The sequence below is a fragment of the Eptatretus burgeri genome, chromosome 1 (assembly GCF_056783735.1).
Source record: "Eptatretus burgeri isolate ZD-2024b chromosome 1, Ebu_testis_v1, whole genome shotgun sequence".
Taxonomy (NCBI): Eukaryota; Metazoa; Chordata; class Myxini; order Myxiniformes; family Myxinidae; genus Eptatretus; species Eptatretus burgeri.
The window spans coordinates 108,456,653-108,465,460 of NC_140961.1; the positions used below are offsets into that span (position 1 = coordinate 108,456,653).

General features: G+C 53.2%; 1 pseudogene; it reads right to left on the reverse strand.

Annotated features, from left to right (window-relative positions):
• Positions 1-8,808, reverse strand: part of LOC147035146 (uncharacterized) — a 115,771-nt pseudogene that overhangs the window by 83,794 nt on the left and 23,169 nt on the right.

The following is an 8,808-nucleotide window of genomic DNA, read 5'->3' on the forward strand; positions in this document are numbered from 1 at the left end:
CTATATGCAAATTCATGGATCAAAAAGCATTCACGCCCACTTTTCCTCGGTCCAATGGGGAGCCAGTTAGAGGTGAAGGGTCGGAGGTAAAGGGTCAAAGGTGGGGGAGCGAGGCCACGGGGGATATAAACGGCTGCGTTCGTCAGTCAAGGAGTTCGAGTTCGCGGTTGGGAGTTGTCGGTGGAGCTGGGAAGAAGTGGTAGTAGTCAGAGTGAAGAGGACAGAGCTGTGGAGAGGTGGCGGCGGCGAAGGCGATCGAGGGGGTGCTCGCGTCGGAGTTGGGGAGCTGCGGAGGGAGAGGCCGGCGGCGCGACCGAGGTCGAGGTGGAGACGCTCGTCGCGGGACCCGAGACAGGGTGATATCCTCCTCCCCCCCGAGCATCAACAACCCCCTCCTGTTTCCCCCCCGTGCTGAGATAGTGCGACAAGGGGGCCCCTTTCCCACCCCCTACCAGACACTGTCCACGAGGCCCGCGGAGTTGAGGCGCCACCGCCACTTTGCGTCTCATCATCAGACGGGTAGGCCCGACACGGTCTCGGCCCCAGGCCCGCCTACCCCCCTCATCCTGGAGGGTGGTTCTTTTTCTTTTGCTTTAGGTATCTGTGTTGTCGGCGCCGTCTGTGAAGTAAAATTGTATAAGTGTTGCCGTGTGCTCGGTAGTCGGATAGCTCTGCATTGTGTTTCTCTTTTATATTTGCTTTTTGTGTAATATTGTGTTTCTTCTCCTTTTACATGTGCTTTTGGTGTAATTGTATATGTGTGCTTCCCGTTCATCGCAAAATAAATGTGAGTTATGTTGAACTGTTTTCCCGCTTCGCTTCGTCTTTTCTTTCATTGAATCTCCATCTTGCTTCACGTAAAGGGTTGGTCGTGGGCTAAAACGCCCCATAATTAATCGAACCGTCGAGGCCGACGAATAACACCGCTCGGTTATCCCGATAGTACGGAACGGGTCGCTTAAAGTGGCCCGTGTCCGAAGTCGACCTGCGGCGAGGTGCGATCGCCCGGTCTACCCTCCGTGTGGGTACTTAGGTAGGTCGAATTTGGCGAGCAACCTTATCCCACGCGGGGGCCGATTGGCACGATCGTGGTGAGACCGAAAGGTCCACCCGTGACTAGTTCCCGGCGTTAGTCCGAGAGGGTCACGACTGGATTGTCCGTCCGGTGGGCGACGTGCCGCGATTCGAGTTACGTGGCCGTTCGCACGCCGGCGGGCGCGAATCCGCAACACTGGTGTCAGGTCGTGCGATATAAATTCATCGCCCTCCTCGCGGCACTGGTATCGGAGAACGCGAAAACGGGCTCTCCTGTCTCCAGCTAAATTCACGGGAATCGGTCCAGGGGTGAGAGGAGCGACCCCCGATTCCCTCCAAATTATGAGCGAGCTAAATTAACCCTTTAAGAGAAGCAAGATGGCGTCTCAAGCCGAGCGGGAGCCGGGGGTATTAGAAATGGATGTAGAATGTGTAGAATCCATGGTCCAGGATGAAATCCCCGTGCAGGAAATGTTGGTTGTACAGGAAAACGAACTCGCCCAACTGAACCCAGAGCCCGAAATAGGTGCGGCGGCGGCCGCGGTGTATGACACCTCCCCTCCCCCTCTCCACCAAAACCCCCCGATCCTTGCCGAAACGGCTCACTCAAGCGCACCCGATATGGCCCAGCTATTCACCATGCTGGCAAAAATGAATGCGGAAATGACAGCGAGGATGGATGCGAATGCACAAAAGATGGATACAAACGCAAATGAAATGAAAAACGAAATGAAAGGAATGAACAAGCAAATGAAGGAAGAAATGAAAGAGCTGCGGGGTGAGACGCAGAACATGGGCCGATGCCTGCAGGCGGGCATGAAGGCCATCAGCAGGGAGCTTAAAATGGCGACTCCACGTGTGGGAGCGAACGAGCTGGGAGGGATGCAACGGCTGTCGGGCCCGCGGTGGAGGCAGGTAAGGAGAAAATAATTCGGGAGACAAGAGACGAGGTGAAAGTAATTGGGAGGGAGAGAAAAGAACAATTAATACGGAAAGCAAGGATGAGGTACGCGGAGATCGTGAAAGAGCAAGGAGTGAAAAACAGGGAAGGACGGGAGCGACTTAAAGAGAAAGCAAGGTTGACCTACATAAAGATAAGGGAAAAACGCCAGAAAGAAGCGGAGACTAATAGACAGGAGGGGACAACAGAAACTTATAAATGTATAGACACACGGGAGACAAAAAAAATAGAGGAGAGACTGCATGATAATGACAAGGCTAGAGACGTACACACACACACACACACACACACACACGGAGGTAGTGGAGGATAGTGAGATTGAGCTCGCGGAGCGTGTCGGGACCCAGTGCGAGCAGCTGGATGGCCTCCTCCAGGAACGAGGGGAGGGAGTATGCCCCCTTGAGGCGAGTCACGACCAGGTGAGTTCGGTCGTGCTTTGCGAGGTTGAGGGGAGGAGTGCTGCGAACGGGTGCACGGAAAGCTTGGGGGGTATAGAGGCCCTGGAGACCCTTGTGGGGACACGAATCCCCAGTGTGGTTGTCTCGGTGTGTGTGATGCAAGGTGTGAGTGCGTCCCCGTGTGTGAGTGGTGTGGTGGCGATTGTGCCGGAGTACGTGCTTCCCAGCATGCAGTGTGTGGATGAGGCACCGTGTGTGAGTGTCGCCGTGTGTGTGAGTGAGGCACCGCGGGTGAGTGCCCCCGCGTGTGTGAGTGAGGGACGGTGTGTGGATGAGGCACCGCGGGTGAGTGCCCCCGCGTGTGTGAGTGGTGTGGTTTGTGTGAGGGAAATGGCACGTGTGAGTGGAAGGCCGCGAGTGAGTGGAGCCACGTGTGCGAGGGAGATGGCATGCGTGAGTGAACGGCCGAGTGCAAGGGAGACTGTGTGTGTGAGAGAGCGGTATGTAAGGGAGATGTCGGTCGGCATGTGTGAACATGCAGCCGCGTCTCCCGGTGTGAGTTTAATGGTGTGGAGTGTGAGCATCGTAACACGCGGGAGTGCGTGTGTGGAATGGAGACTGAGACGGCGACATGAGAGGAAAGAAAGCCGAGTAGCGGCTGTAGTTGTTTCGGGGACCGTGCCGGGTTCACCCAGCAGTGAGCACGAGGTCCGTGCTGTGCAACGCACGAGACCCCCACGTGCTCGCTTGCGAGAGTGAAGTCCCGGTCCGGAAACGCACGCGGTGGATCTGCCGATCCCGCGGACGGACAAAGTTTAGGCAGGATTATGGATTTGGACCGGACGGGTTCTCCACGCGATCGTGTGTGTTAAGCTCCAACGGGCAAAGCACATGTGTTCGCGTGGGGAACCCCTCGAGACGTGGGGCTTGTGTTTTTTTTATGCGCACGGTGACGTCATGGCTGCACGTGGGGTTGGAATCCGGCAGGAGGGGTATCCCTGCCGGATGGTACCGTCCAAGGAGGGACGAGGTACACGTGCAGCTGCATGACGTCACGGGCAGGTGCAAAGTGCACGAGCTGTGAGTTGCTGCGCTGGTGCTGCGCATGTAGGGAAAAAAAAAAAAAAGCAAGCCTCACTTTCGGGTGCACAGGAATCCTGGGCAAGGGGTGGAAGAGCCCCTTGACCGGGGCACAGGATGGAAACTAGTTAGGGGGAAGGGTTAGCTTAGTTAGACCGACTTCATGGGGCAGGGGTAAGTCCTCATGGAGTCCGTGGAATGGATGAGTTAGAGGGATTGTAGCCAGATTTAGGATGGGAAATAAAATGATTTTATTTGGAGACAGTGACAGACTTGTGGATGTGTAGCGGGGACGTAGTTTAGCTACGTAGTGTTAAATGGAACCTGCTATAGTATAAGGGACGACGTGGGAGCACGAGTTAGTTAGGGGATGTCGTTAGAAGGATGGCAGAGTTCAGCGGTGAGTGTGTTGAAGAGTTGGTGAGTGAAGTGGAAGCATGTGCTTGGTGAGTGAGTGAGGCCAGCGGGTCTGTGTGTATGGAGCGAGTCTGGAATGCATGGTGCGATGAGTGATTGGGGGGAGGAGTGACTCCCGCCCAAGGGACCCCGGGGTCAGTGTAGAGTGAGTTAGCTGGGTTAGTCAAATTAACAAAAATGGAGGTTGTTTTGTTGTTGGTGGGAGTGTAGGCTCGAAACCCGTTTGGAGGGGTGCAGGAGCCCTGTTGACGGGCTGGGAGCGTGGCTGCGAAAGGTGAGTATCGCTGAGTGGGTACCCCGGGCACCAGGCTAGTCGGCCGTAGTAGGCCAAGGGCCCATGAGGGGCCGGGATAGCGTAGTGGGCACGGGTGCGCCTGCTTGGTGCGGGGGCCCGGGGCGCCATTAGCCGCGTGGGCAGTGTTGTGGGCACGGGTGACCCTCGGAAAGGGGCCTGGGAAGCCAGCCTGCCACGTGTGCGTTTCAGGGGAGGTGCCATGGGGGGCACTCCCCGGTGTTTAGGGAGCTGGTCGGCTCGGAGGCAGTGTAGTGCCCGGGGGTGCCATAGCGGGAGATTCGGCAGAGGGTCGTGCCTGCCAAAGGGAGCCACGTGTCCCAGCCATGAGACCGTGTGAGGGCACGGAGAGAAAATTGGGGGGCGAGGCCCGAAATTGTGAGGACACCAACACAGGCGACGGGAATCTGGGTTGTTAGAACCAATAGTTTAAGCGAGAGGCGCTTGTTGAAAGCCCCGGGGTAGTTTAACAGTTAAATGGTAAGGGTAGATTAGGAAGTGTACCCCTCCGCACCATCCATCCCCTCGCTCTCATTGTGGGCCGCTGGACCCACTTTGGTTATAGATCGCTGAACTCTGGGGAGGCCATCCTGAGGCTTCGGTGGGCCTCGGCACAGGACGGTAGCTCTCCCTTATTCCCCTCCGGGAAGGGAACGTAGGGGTTGGGAGTAGGCTAGGTGACAGGATAGGTTAGCCGAACAAGGACAGTACAGGGGGTTAGGGGACGATTTATAGTGGGGAAGTAAAAATAAAAAAATAAGTTGGGGCTAAATTGGGGTTTGGACAAATTAAGGGAGTGGGTATGGACAGTGACAGGCAAAGGCGATAGGTTGGGAGGGAGACCGTAGGGTGGGTCCGAGCCCGCCTTCCGAGTGGCCAGCACCACCGCACTCCCTCCACCAACCTCCACTGAACGGCAAAGGCTGGCCAGCTTCATCTGCTGGCTGCGTTGCTGCAAGGCAAAGGCCGGCCCACTTCATCGGCAGCTGTTGTTTTGCTGCAAGGCCTGTGCCGGCTGGATCGTCTGCAGCTGCTGTGCTGCAAGGCCTGTGCCGGCCGGATCGTCTGCAGCTGTTTTCTTCAAGGCCTGTGCCGGCCAGTTCGTCTGCCGGCTGTGTTTGCCTGCAGCGGCCTTCTTCTGCGGGCTGTGTTTGCCTGCTGCCTTTGCCATGCCATGCCCACTGCCCCTGTTCACCAGCCCCGTTCAATTTTTGCTTTGCCCCCCCCCCCTGTTCATTTCCATGTGCGCCAGGATCCGCAAGGCAACAGTTTGCAAGCTGCGAGAACTGCCCTGTTGGCAGCTACAACACGGGCCTGCAGTGGCGGCCCGTGCACCGTGTTTGCGTTCAGTTCAAACCATTCATCCATCTATTCGTTGTGTTTATTGCGTGTGCCACTTGAGCTGGCACGGAGACTTCGTTTGTGCAGCCCATGCACCGTTGTGGTACACTGCGTTCAGTTCAAACCATTCATCCATCCATTCGTTGTGTTCATTGCGTGTGCCACTTGAGCTGGCACGGAGACTACGTTTGTGCAGCCCATGCACCGTTGTGGTTCACTGCGTTCAGTTCAAAAGGGAAGGCCTTGGACTGCGCGTGAGCAGCTGGCCACGTTCCCTGTCACCTGCATTGTTTGAGCCAGAGACTGCATGTGAGCAGCCTGGCTCCCTGCTAACTGCTTTCTTTTTGCAGAGTTCATTGATCCTGGGCCATGGTTTAGTGTAAAATTTGTAAGTTAAGGTTAAGATGTACTGTAAATATGAGTGTGCCCCCGGCATGTCTGTCCTAGCGCCAGCTATTTTATTTAAGGCCCACCCGTGACTCGTTCCCGGCGTTAGTCCGAGAGGGTCACGACGGGATTGTCCGTCCGGTGGGCGACGTGCCGCGATTCGAGTTACGTGGCCGTTCGCACGCCGGCGGACGCGAATCTGCAACAATATATATATATATATATATATATATATATATATATATATATATATATATATATATATATATATATACATATATATATATATATATATATATATATATATATATATATATATATATATATATATATATATATATATATATATATATATATCCTCTTCTTCCTCTTTCGGCTTGCTCCCGTTAGGGGTCGCCACAGCAGACCAACTGTCTCCATTTTGCTCTATCCTCCACATCTTCCATTGACACTCCAACCACCCGCATGTCCGCCCTCACCGCATCCATGAACCTCTTCTTTGGCCTTCCTCTTCTCCTCCTGCCTGGCGGCTCCATCTTCAACATCCTTCTCCCCATATACTCCGTTTCCCTCCTGTGCACATGTCCAAACCATCTCAATCTCGCCTCTCTCACTTTGTCTCCAAACCGTCATACCTGCGCTGTCCCTCTAATACACTCATTTCTTATCCTATCCATCCTCGTCACTCCCAACGAGAATCGCAGCATCTTTAACTCTGCCACCTCCAGCTCTGCTTCCTGTCTTTTTGTTAGTGCCACCGCCTCCAAACCATACAACATAGCTGGTCTCACTACCGTCTTGTATACTTTCCCCTTCACTCTTGCAGCTACCCTTCTGTCACAAATCACTCCTGCAACTCTTCTCCACCCACTCCATCCTGCCTGCACTCTCTTTTTCACTTCTCTCCCACACTCTCCGTTACTTTGGACAGTTGATCCCAAGTATTTAAACCAATCCACCTTCCCCACCTCAACTCCTTGCAACTGCACCATACCACCACCCTCCCTCTCATTTACGCACATGTACTCCGTCTTACTCCTACTGATTAACATTCCCCTTCTCTCCAGTGCGTACCTCCACCTCTCAAGGCTCGATTCAGCCTGCTCCCTACTCTCCCTACAGATCATGATGTCATCCGCGAACATCATGGTCCATGGAGACTCCAGTCTGATCTCGTCCGTCAACCTGTCCATCACCATTGCAAACAGGAAAGGGCTCAGAGTCGATCCTTGGTGCAATCCCACTTTAACCTTAAACCGGTCCGTCATTCCTACCGCACACCTCACCGCTGTCACACTGTCCTCATACATATCCTGCACGATCCTCACATACTTCTCCAACACTCCCGACTTCCTCATACAATACCACAACTCCTCTCTTGGCACCCTATCATAAGCTTTCTCTAAATCCACAAACACACAATGTAACTCTTTCTGGCCTTCCCTATACTTCTCCATCAACATTCTCAAAGCAAACATCGCATCAGTGGTGCTCTTTCCTGGCATAAACCCATATTGCTGCTCACAGATCGTCACCTCTCCTCTCAACCGAGCTTCCACTACTCTTTCCCACAACTTCATGGTGTGGCTTAACAACTTTATCCCTCTGTAATTTCCACAGCTCTGCACATCACCCTTATTCTTGAAAATCGGAACCAGTACACTTAATCTCCACTCCTCCGGCATCCTCTCACTTTCCAAGACTTTATTAAACAATCTGGTTAACAACCCCACTGCCATCTCTCCTAAGCACTTCCATGCTTCCACTGGTATACCATCTGGCCAACGGCCTTTCCACTTTTCATCTTCTTCATAGCAGTCCTCACTTCATCCTTACTGATCCACCCCACTTCCAGATTCACTATCTCCACCTCTTCCAACCTTCTCTCTCTCTCATTTTCTTCATTCATCAGCTCCTCAAAGTACTCCATCCACCTTCTCAACACACTCTCCTCGCTCGTCAGCACATTCCCGTTTGCATCCTTTATCACCCGAACCTGCAGCACATCCTTCCCAGCTCGGTCCCTCTGTCTTGCCAATCGGTATAAATCCTTTTCCCCTTCTTTTGTATCCAACTTCTCATACAGCTCGTCATCTGCCTTTTCCTTGGCCTTTGCCACCTCTCTTTTTGCTTTTCGACGCCACTCCTTGTACTCCTGCCGACTTTCTTCATCTCTCTGACTATCCCACTTCTTTTTCGCCAACCCCTTCTTCCTTATACTTTCCTGTACTTCCTCATTCCACCACCAAGTCTCCTTATCTTCCTTCCTCTGTCCAGATGTCACACCAAGTACCTTCCTAGCTATCTCCCTCACAACTTCTGCTGTCGTTGCCCAATCATCCCACCCATCTTTACCACCATCCAACGCCTGTCTCACCTCCTCCCTAAATTTCACGCAACAGTCTTCCTCCTTCAGCTTCCACCATCTGGTCCTTGGTTCAGCCCTCACTCTCTTCCTCAACCTCACCTCTAAAGTCATCCTACAGACCACCAATCGATGCTGTCGAGCTACACTCTCCCCTGCCACAACCTTAGTCACTAATCTCTTTCAGGTTGCATCTCCTGCTTAAGATGTAATCCACCTGTGTGCACTTTCCTCCACTCTTGTATGTCACCCTGTGTTCCTCCTTCTTCTTGAAATACGTGTTTACCACTGCCATTTCCATTCTTTTTGCAAACTCTACCACCATTTGCCCTTCCACATTTGTCTTGTTGAGACCGTACCTCCCCATCACCTCCTCATCCTCTTTATTCCCTTCCCCAACATGTCCATTGAAATCTGCTCCAATCACCACTCTTTCATCCTTGGATACACTCTCCACCACTTCTTCTAACTCACTCCAGAAATCTTCTTTATACTCCATCTCACACCCCATATGTGGGGCATATGCACTGAT